The sequence below is a fragment of the Myotis lucifugus genome, unplaced genomic scaffold (genome assembly GCF_000147115.1).
Source record: "Myotis lucifugus unplaced genomic scaffold, Myoluc2.0 scaffold_1035, whole genome shotgun sequence".
NCBI classification, from domain to species: domain Eukaryota; kingdom Metazoa; phylum Chordata; class Mammalia; order Chiroptera; family Vespertilionidae; genus Myotis; species Myotis lucifugus.
This window is the reverse complement of record NW_005872083.1, coordinates 7,429-20,838: the sequence shown is the minus strand read 5'-3', so window position 1 is coordinate 20,838 and position 13,410 is coordinate 7,429. Positions and strand designations below refer to the sequence as shown.

The 13,410-nt window shown below is 40.4% G+C and overlaps 1 pseudogene; it reads right to left on the bottom strand.

The window, feature by feature from the left end:
• Window positions 1-10,638: 10,638 nt before the first annotated feature.
• The window catches only part of LOC102418544, an 8,994-nt pseudogene continuing 6,222 nt past the window's right edge, over window positions 10,639-13,410 (bottom strand).

Below are 13,410 nucleotides of genomic sequence, written 5' to 3'. Positions count from 1 at the left end.
CCATTTTTGATAAAAACTCTCAGAAAGGTGGGAATAGAAGGATCATACCTCAACATAATAAAAGCCATATATGACAAGCCCACAGCCAACATCATACTCAATGGTCAAAAACTAACACCATTTCCCCTAAGAACAGGAACAAGACAGGGATGCCCACTCTCACCACTCCTGTTCAACATAGTACTGGAAGTATTAGCCATTGCAATTAAACAAGAAGAAGAAATAAAAGGCATCCAAATTGGAAAAGAGGAAGTAAAACTGTCCTTATTTGCAGATGACATGATATTATACATACAAAACCCTAGAGACTCCATCAAAAAGCTACTAGACTTAATACATGAATTTGGCAATGTAGCAGGATACAAAATTAACCCCAAGAAATCTGAGGCATTTCTATACACCAATAGTGAACTTTCAGAAAGAGAGATTAGAAAAACAATCCCATTTACCATCGCACCAAAAAAATTAAGATACCTAGGAATAAACTTAACTAAAGAGGTTAAAGACCTCTACTCAGAAAACTACAGGACGTTGAAAAAAGAGATAGAGGAAGACATAAACAGATGGAAGAACATACCATGTTCTTGGATTGGTAGAATCAACATCATTAAAATGTACATACTACCCAAAGCAATCTATAAATTCAACGCACTTCCCATTAAAATACCAATGGCCTTCTTCAAAGATCTAGAACGAACTCTCCAAAAATTCATCTGGAATAAAAAAAGACCCCGAATAGCTGCAGCGATCCTGAGAAAGAACAAAGTAGGTGGGATCTCAATGCCAGATATCAAACTGTATTACAAAGCCACTGTTCTCAAAACTGCCTGGTACTGGCACAAGAACAGACATATAGACCAGTGGAATAGAATAGAGAGTCCAGAAATTAGCCCGAACCAATATGCTCAATTAATTTTTGACAAAGGAGGCATGAACATACAATGGAGCCAAGACAGTCTCTTCAATAAATGGTGTTGGGAAAATTGGACAGATATATGCAAGAAAATGAAACTAGACCACCAACTTACACCATACACAAGAATAAACTCAAAATGGATAAAGGACTTAAATGTACGACAGGAAACCATAAAAATTCTAGAAGAATACAAAGGCAACAAAATCTCAGACTTATGCCAAAACAATTTCTTCACTGATACAGCTCCTAGGGCAGTTGAAACTAAAGAGAAACTGAACAAATGGGACTACATCAAAATAAAAAGCTTCTGCACAGCAAAAGAAACCATCAACAAAACAACAAGAAAACCCACCTCTTGGGAAAACATATTTGCCAACGTCATATCTGATAAGGGCTTAATCTCCAAAATTTATAGGGAACTCATACAACTTAACAAAAAGAAGATAAACAATCCAATCAAAAAATGGGCAAAGGATCTAAATAGACACCTTTCAAAAGAGGACATTCAGAAAGCCAAGAGGCATATGAAAACATGCTCAAAGTCACTAATCATCCGAGAGATGCAAATCAAAACAACAATGAGGTACCATCTCACACCTGTCAGAATGGCCATCATCAACAAATCAACAAACGACAAGTGCTGGAGAGGATGTGGAGAAAAAGGAACACTTGTGCACTGCTGGTGGGAATGCAGACTGGTGCAGCCACTATGGAAGGCAATATGGAGGTTCCTCAAAAAATTGGAAATGGAACTCCCATTTGACCCTGTGATCCCACTACTAGGAATATATCCCAAGAAACCAGAAACACCTATCAGAAAGGATATATGTAACCAGATGTTCGTAGCAGCACAATTCACCATAGCTAAGATCTGGAAACAGCCTAAGTGCCCATCAGTAGATGAATGGATTAGAAAACTGTGGTACATCTACACGATGGAATACTATGCTGCTGTTAAAAAGAAGGAGCTCCTACCATTTGCAACATCATGGATGGAACTGGAGAGCATTATGCTAAGTGAAACAAGCCAGTCAATGAAGGAAAAATACCACATGATCTCACTCATTCATGGATAATAAAGACCATTACAAACTTTTGAACAATAATAGATACAGAGGCAGAGCTGCCTCAAACTGATTGCCAAACTGCAGTGGGAAGGCCAGAGAGAGTTGGGGGGCAGGAGGGAGGGGAGTAAGAGATCAACCGAAGGACTTGTATACATGCATATAAGCATAACTAATGGACATAAGACACTGGGGGGTAAGGGAGGGTAGGGGTTTGTCAAGGGCGGGGGGGAAAAAAAAGGACACTTATGTAATACCCTTTGTAATACTTTAAGCGAAAAAAAAAATAAAAAAAAATAAAAAAAAAACAAATTTCTGAAACTGAAACTCTGTACCCATTAAGGAACTTGTTAACTTTCTTCCCCTGCCTTTGGCAACCACTATTCTCTTTTTCTGCTTTTATAAATTTGACTATTTTATATGGCTCAAGGAAGAGGAATCATAAAGTACACTGAATTTGTCTTTCTGTAACTAGATTATATCATTTAATGTCTTCATGGTCAATCCACGTTGCAGCACTTGACAAGATTTTCTTTTTCTTAAGGCTGAATAACATTCTACTGTGTGTATATACATTTCCTTTAACAATTTTCATCTGTTTTTATGGACATATGGGTTGCTTCTACCTTCTCACTATTATAAATAATGCTGTTGTGAACTTGGGAACATGGGTGTGCAAATATCTCTTCAAAATCCTTCATTTAGTTCTAGTTCTTTTGGATACATATCCACAATAGAATTTCTGGGTTCTATGGCAACTGTATTTTTAATTTTTTGAGGAGGTATCATACAGTTTTCCATAGCAGCTTCATCATTTTTCATTCCTACTTATATTCCACAACAGTTCCAATTACTCCATATCCACACCAATATTTGTTACAATATACTTTTTGGATAGTGGCTATCCTAGTAGGTGTGAGGTGGCATTTAATTTCTCTAATAATTAGTGATATTGAACATCTTGTCATATGTTTAATGACCATTTTTATATTTTCTTTGGAGCAATATGTATTCAACTCCTTTGACTATTTTAAAATATTTTTTTATTAACTTTTAGAGAGTCAGGGAGAGGGACAGAGAGAAACATCCATAATAGAGAAACATGGCAGCCTCTTGCTTGCCCCCTACTGAAGATTGAGCCTACAAACTGGGCAATATAATTGAACCAGGTCTCTGGTTTGATTCCTGACTCAGAATCGAACCAGAGACCTCTTGGTGCATGGGACAATGCTCAACCTACTAAGCAACACCAGCCTTTGACTGTTTTAAAACTGGGTTATTGTTTTTTGTTGTTGTTGTTTTGTTTTGAATTGTATGAGTTCTTTATATATTCTGAATATCAGATATATAATTTTTAAATATTTCCTCTCAGTCCATGAGTTACCTTTTCACTGTCGATAGTTTACTTTGATGCACAAATATTTAAAAATTTGATGTATTCTTATTTGCTATCTTTGCCTTGTTTCCTGTGCTATTGGATACATAAGTAATTTCATTGTCAAATCCAATGTCATAAAGCTTTCTCCTATGTTTTCTTCTAGGAGTTTTATAGTTTTCGGTCTTATGTTTACATCTTTAATATATTTTGTGTTACTTTATATATGTGGCTTAAGGGTCCAACTGAATGGTTTTGTGTGTGTGGATAATCCATTTTTCCAGTACCATTTTTGCCAAGGCTATTCTTTCCCCATTTTGGGGGACTTTTTGAGATCATTTTATCATACATGTGAGGGTTTATTTTTGAGGATGAAAGGAAGCCAGACTGCATAATTATTCAATAACAAACAATACAACCAGAGAGAAAAAGATGGCAACTGACAAGAAGGTAGAGAGGGAGAGCGTGTGAGAGAGTGAGGGAGTAATAGAGGAATGTGTGGACGTGTGTGGTGTGTGTGTGTGAGCTAGGTACAGTTAGATCCTGCAGGTCTTTCAAGGAGCTGCCAAACCAGGCAATCTTAGAAGGTGAAACCCCGCTGCCATGACGGACATTCCAGGGTCAGCCAGCGCAGGCACAGAGACCAGGATCTTAGCCTCACCCACCACCCAATTTGGTCTCAGACCAAACTGGGACCCTACAGCCACTAGGGACAAAGACATGCAACCACAGCTGCAGACCCACAGACACCAAGAATACAGACTTCCTGGCCACATATTTCTGTGAGTCACAGAGCCCATCACCCCCTTACAGGCTCGCTGCAGCACCATAGGAACTGCTAGACCAACCAGCAGGCCTTCTGCCCACACAGGGCAGCTTCACTACTTGAATTTGAGCCTGGGCACGAGGACAGTGGGAGGCTGTTTCCCACAGTGCACAATTGTATGACCAGACCCCATGCCCACAGAGGGCAGCTGCACTACCTGAATTTGAGTCTTGGCAAGCAGACACTGGGAGGGTGTTTCCTGCAGCACACACTCACGTGACCAGACCCCACACCCACACAGGGCAGCAGTGCCACCTGAATTTGATTCTTGGCAAGCACACATGGAAGTCTTTTTTCCGCAACACAGCAGTGGACCTCCTATTGAAACAGGGTGGCTGTGCAACCTGGTCCCCCAAACAGACCGGGGACCCTTATTATCTGCACAAGAGGTAGCACTGAGCACCAGTGACATGACTGTTTCTCATCACCACACCTTGGATCCTTGATTCCTAGTGCATGCACACTAAGAGCCAGTGACTCTAATTCTCAGCGCATGTGCACACAGGAGGACTCTGACTCCTGGCATGTGCTAGGGGACTTTGATTTTCAGCTCAAACCAGTGGGGTCTCTTTTTCAGCGCAGCACAGGTGGGGTCCCTTATTCTAGGTACGTGCAAGAGGCTGCACTGAGTGTCAATGACTCTGACCCTGGGTGAGTGTGGCTCCCACCAACCCATGGAAGCCACATGTCTTGGTGTCAGAGCTCTTCAGTGACACTCGGGTGGCATGAAGTTCCCACTGTACATGGCCCAGGCCCCCAGTACTTGGCATTTGAACCTTCTGATAATAGTTAGAATGGGAAGACAATAAAACAATCCCCAGAGGAAAGAAAAAGAGAAATCGCAAAAAAAGGAAATAACTGAAATGGAGGCATGCAATATGAGAGAAAAAGAATTCGAAGTAATGGTCATACAGTTCATACACTGGATGGACGAGAAAATCAACAACCTATGCAAAATCAGGAAGAAATCAAAAGTGATATAGCTACAATCAAAAACACCATGGGAGTTTTCAACAGTAGACTAGAAGAAGCAGATGACCTAATTAGTGAGTTAGAAGATAAGGTAGAGAAACAATCTGAACAGCAACTGGAGAAAAAACTTAACAAGCAGAAGGAGAGCCTAAGGGAGTATTAGGACAACACAAAAAAATGAAGTAACAAACATATAATAGGGCTGCCAGAAGGACAAGAAGAGCAGCAAGAATTAGAAAATCTATTTGAAGAAATAATGACAGAAAACTTCTCTGATATGGGGAAGAAAAAAATTATACAAGTACAGAAAGCCCCAAACAAGATGAATCCCAAAAGACTCACACCAAGACATGTCATAATTACAATGGCAAATGTTAACGACAAAGAGAGAATCTTAAAGACTGCAATAGAGAGAGACAGAGAGTTACCTATAAAGGATTCCCCAACAGATTATCACATGATTTCTCAATAGAAACATATCAAGCTAGAAGGAAATGGAAGGAAGTATACAAAGTGATGCAAAGCAAAGGACTGAATCCAAGAATACTCTATCCAGCAAAACTATCAATCAAAATTGAAAGGGAAATCAGGAGCTTTGCAGAAAAAAAAACACGCTAAGAGAGTTTATCACTACCAAGCCAGCAATGCAAGAAATGCTAAAGAGAATTCTGCAAAAAGAAGAAATTGAAAGGGAGGAAGAACACAGGTATAAAGTAAAGAAATAACCACAAGCAAGTACCTATCAATAATAACATTAAACATAAATGGATTATATGCTCCAATCAAATGACATCGAGTGACTTAATGGATATGAAAACATGACCCACATAAATGCTGTTTAAAGGAGACCCACCTCAGAACAAGAGATTCATACAGAATGAAAGTGAAAGGATGGAAAAATATCTATTAGGCAAATGGAAATTAATAAAAGCTAGGGTAGCAATACTTATATCTGACAAAATAGACCTCAAAGTGAAGGCCATAACAATAGACAAGAAAGGCCACTTCATAATTCTAAAGGGATCGATACAACAACTCTGGTAAACATTTATGAACCCAATGCAAGAGCACCCAAATACATAAAAAAAAAAAACCTTCCGGAAGATATCAGGGGAGAGATTGACAGCAACACAATCATAGTAGGAGACTTTAACTTCCTATTAACATCACTGGATAAATCCTCTAGACAAAAAATCAGCAAAGAAACATCAATCCCAAATGATTCATTAGATCAGATGTAGTTAATCGACATCTTTAGAACATTCCACTCCAAACAACAGAACATACATTTTTCTCAAGCACACATGCGACATTTTCAAAGACACACCACATATTGGGACACAGGCAAAGTTTCTCCAAATTCAAGAGGGTTGAAATCATATCAAGCATCTTCTCAGATCACAATGGCATAAAATTAGAAATCAACTACAATAAAAGCAATCACAAAAATTTAAACACTTGGAGGCTGAAGAGCATACTATTAAACAATGAGTGGTTTACCAAAGAGATCAAAGAAGAAATAAAAAACATCATGGAAACAAATGACAATGATAACACAACAATCTGAAATCTTTGGTACACAATGAAAGCAATCCTGAGAGGGAAATTCATAGCATTACAGGTCTACCTCAAAAAACAAGAAAAACTGATAATATACCATCTAACTCTGCAACTTGAAGAATTAGAAAGAGGGCAACAAGAAAAGCCCAGTGTGAGCAGAAGAAAGGCAGTAATAAAGAACAGAGCAGAAATAAATGACATAGAGACAAAAAAAAATACAAAGATCAATGAAACCAAGAGCCGGTTCTTTGAAAGGATAAACAAGATTGATGAACCTCTAACCAGGCTCACAAAGAAGCAAAGAGAGAGGACCCAAATAAACAAAATCAGAAACAAATAGGTGAAATAACAACAGACCGAACAGAAATACGAAGAACCAGAAAAATATATTATGAGCAACTCTACTCCAACAAACTGGTCTACCTACAAGAGATGGACATATTCCTAAAAAATACGACCTTCCAAAACTCAATCAGGAGGAATAAAAAAAAAAACCCGAATAGGCTGATAATTATGAATGAAATTGAAGCAGTAATCAAAAAACTTCCAGCAAACAAAAGCCCTGGACCAGATGGCTTCACATGGGAATTTTATCAAACATTCAAAGAAGAAATAAAGCCTATATTCCTCAGACTATTCCAAAAAATTCAAGAGGAAAGAGCACTTCCAAGGTCTTCCTATAAAACCAGCATTACCCTAACCCCAAAACTATTTAAAGATAATACAAAGAAAGAGAATTACAGGCCAATATCCCTCATGAACATAGACACCAAAATCCTCAACAAAATTCTAGCAAATCAAATCCAGCATTACATTAGAAAGATCATACACCATGACCAAGTGGGATTAAATCCGGGCATGCAAGGATGGTACAATATCTGCAAATCAATAAATGTGATACACCACATAAACAAACAGATATAAAAACCATGTAATCATATCCATTGATGCAGAAAAAGCATTTAACAAAATCTAACACCCTTTCTTTTTTTTAAAAAATATATTTTATTGATTTTTTACAGAGAGGAAAGGAGAGAGATAGAGAGCTAGAAACATCGATGAGAGAGAAACATCGATCAGCTGCCTCCTGCACATCTCCCACTGGGGATGTGCCCACAACCCAGGTACATGCCCTTGACCGGAATCGAACCTGGGACCTTTCAGTCTGCAGGCCGACGCTCTATCCACTGAGCCAAACCGGTTTCGGCTAACACCCTTTCTTAATAAAAAAACAACAACAGTCAACAAAGGAGGAATAGAGAGAACATACCTCAACATAATAAAAGCCTTATATGACAAACCCATAGGCAACATCATACTCAATGGGCAAAAACTAAAACCATTTCCCCTAAGAACAGGAATAAGACAGAGATGCCCACTCTCACCACTCCTGTTTGATATAGTACTGGAAGAACTAGCCATTGCAATCAAACAAGAAGAAAAAATAAAAGGCATCTAAATTGGAAAATAAGAAGTAAAACTGTCCTTATTCGCAGATGACATGATATTGTACATAGAAAACCCAAAATATGCTATCAAAAAACTAAACTACTAGACATAATAAATGAATTTGGCAAGGTAGCAGGATACAAAATTAACACCCAGAAATCTATGGCTTTTCTATACACCAATAATGAACTCACAGAAAAAGAAATTTAAAAAGCAATCCCATTTACCATTGCAACAAAAAAATTAAGATACCTAGGAATAAACTTAACCAAGGAGACAAAGGACCGGTACTAGGAGATTTCAGGATGCTAAAAAAAGAGGTAGAGAATGACATGAACAAATGGAAGAGTATACTATGTTCATGGATTGGTAGAATCAACATCATTAAAATGTCCATAATACCCAAAGCAATCTATAAATTCAATACAATCCCCATTAAAATACCAATGGCATACTTCAAATCCTAGAAAAAATTCTCCAAAAATTCATCTTGAATAAAAAAAGACCCCAAATAGCTGCAGCAATCTTGAGAAAAAAGAACAATATTGGAGGGATCACAATACCAGATATCAAGCTGTACATACAAAGTCTCTGTTCTCAAAACTGCCTGGTACAGGCACAAGAATAAACATATAGACCAATGGAACATAACAGAGAACCCAGAAATCGACCCAAGCCAGTACGCTCAATTAATATTTGACAAAGGAGGCAAGAGCATGCAATGGAATGAAGACAGGCTCTTCAATAAGTGGTGTTGGAAAAGCTGATAGATACTTGCAAAAAAATGAATTTAGACCACCAACTTAAACCATACACAAAAATAAACTCAAAATAGATAAAGGACTTAAACATAAGATGGGAAACCATAAAAATCTTAGAAGAAGGCATAGGCAGCAAAATCTCAGACATTTGTTGTAGCAATATTTTTACCAATACAGCTCCTAGGGCAATGGAAACTAAAGAGAAAATAAACAAATGGGACTACATCAAAATAAAAAGCTTCTGCACAGCAAAAGAAACTATCAGCAAAACAACAACTTGCATGGGAGAACATATTTGCCAATGTTATCTCCGATAAGGTTTTAATCTCAAACATTTACAGGGAACTCATCTACTTAATGAAAGGAAGATAAACAATCCAATCAAAAAATTGGCAAAGGACCCAAATAGACACTTTTCAAAAGAGGACATTCAGAAAACCAAGAGATATATGAAAACATGCTCAAAGTCACTAATCATCTGAGAGATGCAAATCAAAACAACAGTGAGGTACCATCTCACACCTGTCAGAATGGCTATCATCAACAAATCAACAAACGACAAGTGCTGGCGAGGATGCGGAGAAAAAGGAACCCTCCTTCACTACTGGTGGGAATGCAGATTTGTGCAGCCACTGTGGAAAACATTATGGTGTTTCCTAAAAAAATTAAAAATGGAACTGCCATTTGACCCAGGAATACCTCTTCTAGGAATATATCTCAAGAAAACAGAAACACCAATCAGAAAGGATATATGTTCATAGCAACACAATTTACAATAGTAAAATTTGGAAACAGCCTAAATGCCCATCAGCAGATGAATGGATTAGAAAACTCTGGTACATCTACACAAGGGAATACTATGCTGCTGTAAAAAAAAAAAAAAAAAAAAAGGAATTCTTATCATATGCAACGGCATGGATGGAACTGGAGAGCATTATGCTAAGTGAAATAAGCCAGCCACTGAAAGATAAATACATGATCTCTCTCATTTTGGGAATATAAAGAACATTATAAACTGTTGAACAAAAATAGAGGCAAAGAAGCATGGAACAGACTGTCAAACTACAGCGGGAAGGTAGGGGAGGGTTGGGGATGTAAGAGATCAACCAATGGACTTGGATGCATGCATATAAGCTCAACCAACAGACACAGACACTGGAGGGGTAGGGTGGGGAGGGCAAGAGCCAGGGGGTAAAGGAGCCCGGGATAGGTCAATGGGAAAAAAAGAGACATATGTACTACTATTTGTTTGTTTGTTTTAATTCTAGGCAGCTTTATTCAAACTGTATGGGAGAGGGAGGATGAAAAGCAGCACAGATCAACATCCAGATACAGTAGCACTAACCTTTATATTCACACACCTATAAGGCCCTACTTTACCACACAATTCCTTTTTCAAAATATAAAGAACTTCAGCCCACTATCCTGGCCTTTGGGATGGGTACAGAAAGAATTATCCAACCTGTCTTCCAAATTACAGATAAAAATTATTCTAGGAATTTCTATAACATGACAGATACAGGGAGACAGGGAGCAAGACAGCCAATGGAACAGACACACTTTCGGCGAAGGAGAAGATTTACAACTCAGGGAACAACCAAGTATTTTTTTACATGGAGACTTCATTGTCACTACCACGATCCCTAGATGAACTGACATTCCAAGAGTTCCCTGCTCAGGACTCTGCACAATATAGGATCAGCCCCAGCATCCCTGGTGGGCTCCTGTCTAAAACACTGGCTTAATGAAGCCATAATCCATGCACTTGATGAGACATTCCCAGGCTGTCTGAATCACCGCTGCCCTCTTCTCGTCCGGTTCCTGTTTGCCCACCACAGTCAGGATCTCCAGCAGCTCACTCTCCACCACCTTCTTGGCCAGCTCAGCAGCAGTCTGCAACAGGTTGTAAGCAATGACCAGGCCCCGGTGTTGGACAGACAAGCTGGTCATGCAGGCAAATCCGTTGTAGGATCTCCAACCACTGAGTTGTCACTTGGGTCATCTTGAGGCACAGTTTCTTGTGTGCTACTGTCAGCATGGCCAGGGCCCCTGCGGCTGCATTCTGCAACTTGTCATCATCCTCCCCGCAGAGCAGTACCACCACCTTCAGCCGGTCATTCCCATCCGCCAGGAACCTCTCCTGTACCTCCTTGTTCAACACCATGTTGCACATGCACTCAGTCGCCTGCCGCAGCTGATCGTGATTCTCAAACATGTAGTTCTTGATGTCTGGCAAGGCCTTCTCCTTAAAGATCTTCTGCCGCAGTCTGTCGCTCCGCCCAGACATGTTGGTGAGGCTGAGGAGGGCCTAGTAGTTCTGCAGCCCGTCCCTCTGTGTGTCCAGGAGTCTCACAGCGGGCCGCACCACCTCATATAGCCGCTTCCCAGGGAAGGCGATGCCCGGGTTGGCGATAGCAGCGATCTTTGCCAGGGCATGGGCTGCCTTCACCTTGCCCATGTCCGTGCCCTCCAAAGCCAGGGGAATCAGGGCCTTGCCACCACCTTGAGTCACAATGGTGCCTTGGTCCTTCGGGTTGTCACACAGTGCCAGGAATACCCTGGCCAGCAGCTCTTTGGTTTGGTCGGTGAGGATGGCACTGTTTGCTTTCACCATGCAGGCCAGCGCCGAGATGATGCCAACCTTGAGGAGCCGCTTCACCCGCATGTCTACAAAGTCCTTCTTGTCCTTGGGGTGCTCCTCGGGCACGTGCTGCTTGGAGAACTTGGTGAGCTGTACGAGCTCCGGGATGACCCTCCTTGACATCGTAGCTGTTGGTGCAGTTCACCATGATGGTGGCCACTGAATACAGGATGGTTTTGTCAGAGGTCTTGGCCATCTCAAACATGGCCTGCAGGGCAGGGATGTCCTGGACAAAGTCATCCTTCACATTAGCGTCAAGCGTCAGGGAGGCCATTCCCTCCACTGCCCATCGCCAAGTCCGGGTGTGTATGGACAGACTGCACAGCCACTTGCGACACTGTTTGGCCAGCTTCTCTGTGGACTCTTCAGCAAACTGCCTGAGACCCTAATCTGTGCCACCTGCAGAGCCAAGCTACAGAGTCCCTGTGAAGGAGGGGAGACAGTGGATATCTGAAGAATCAGAGGCACCAACGCTTGGGGACAATGCCCTGCTCAAACAGGTCCCTGTGGCTGGAACACTTTTCCCCTTTTTCTTTGCCTGGATAAACCTCTATTCATATTCTGTACTACTATTTGTAATACCTTAAACAATAAAATAAAAAAAAAATAAAATAAAATAAAATGAAACAATACAACCAATACATCAAAGGCATCTCAAGAGAAAATACCACAGGACCTGCCACATGGCACCATGATCTAGGTCAAACACCAGAAATTCCACCAATTTCAGCTCTGAGGAACTGGACTCTTCCACCTTCACATTTGCAGGAAAACAACTGCCCCATGAAAAATAGCATCTCTGGGTGGCTCACCTCTGCCTCTGAGTCTCACATGGTGGGTCTGCTTGGTAGAATCTAAATCACATGCCGCCCCTGGGAGAGATTGGGAATGAGAGTTGTCTGTCTCCTACTTTTGGAAATAAAGACTGATAATGGGGGAAATTTCCACTCACACTAATGTCATTCAATCTAGCCAGTTTGAGCGTTGGGTCAGGATTTCTATTCTATATTCGGAATAACAAAAGGCTCTTATTAGTATTTCCATGAGCAACATATACAGCACTCTATTTTACATTTTCTCTTTGTAACAGCATCTCAATATTTTAATTTGTTCCCCTACTTATTTTTAAGTTGCACATATTATTAACATTCTGAAAGTTATTCAAATTTTAACATTCATACAAAGATACTCCCATCTGAATCTAACATATTATTTGCTCTGCATTTAATATTCATTTTATTTTTATTCCCCACCTTTGGCATTTTTCTTAATTTTTACTGTAGTTAATATTTTGTGAATGTCTAAGCAGAAAGCAACTTTATTCATTCATTAACTCACATTATGGGATATCCACTCATGATACTAGTTTGTTAGTAACTCAAGGAAAATGAATAGTAGCTTTTTCAAAATTAAAAAAAGTTCCATCCAATTAAAATTAAAAAGCTGTCAGATCATAGCTATGGGCTAGTCACAAGGTGGTGGGGCTGGTTGTTCAGGGGCACCAGGTCAGGCTCAGTGGGTAGCGATGGCAGGTCCATGTGTCTGGGGGCATTGGGTCACAGTGGCCCTATATTAAGACGGTGAGGCCAGTCTCCTGGGGTTCCTGTTGTGTGTGCCTAGAAAGAGTGGTAGGTGCATGCATCTGGCAGGCCAGGCACAACACTCCACAAGGGGGCAGGGTGGATTGGGCATTCCACTTGTGAAGGAGGGAAGAGGGCTGAGTGTTCATTGGTGAAGGAGTGGAGGTGGGGCATAGGCACTGTTCACCCACGTGGCTGGGCAGGACCTGCCCACCACTGATCAAGACAGTGGGACTGATTGACATTGACTTTTGAAAAATCTTTAT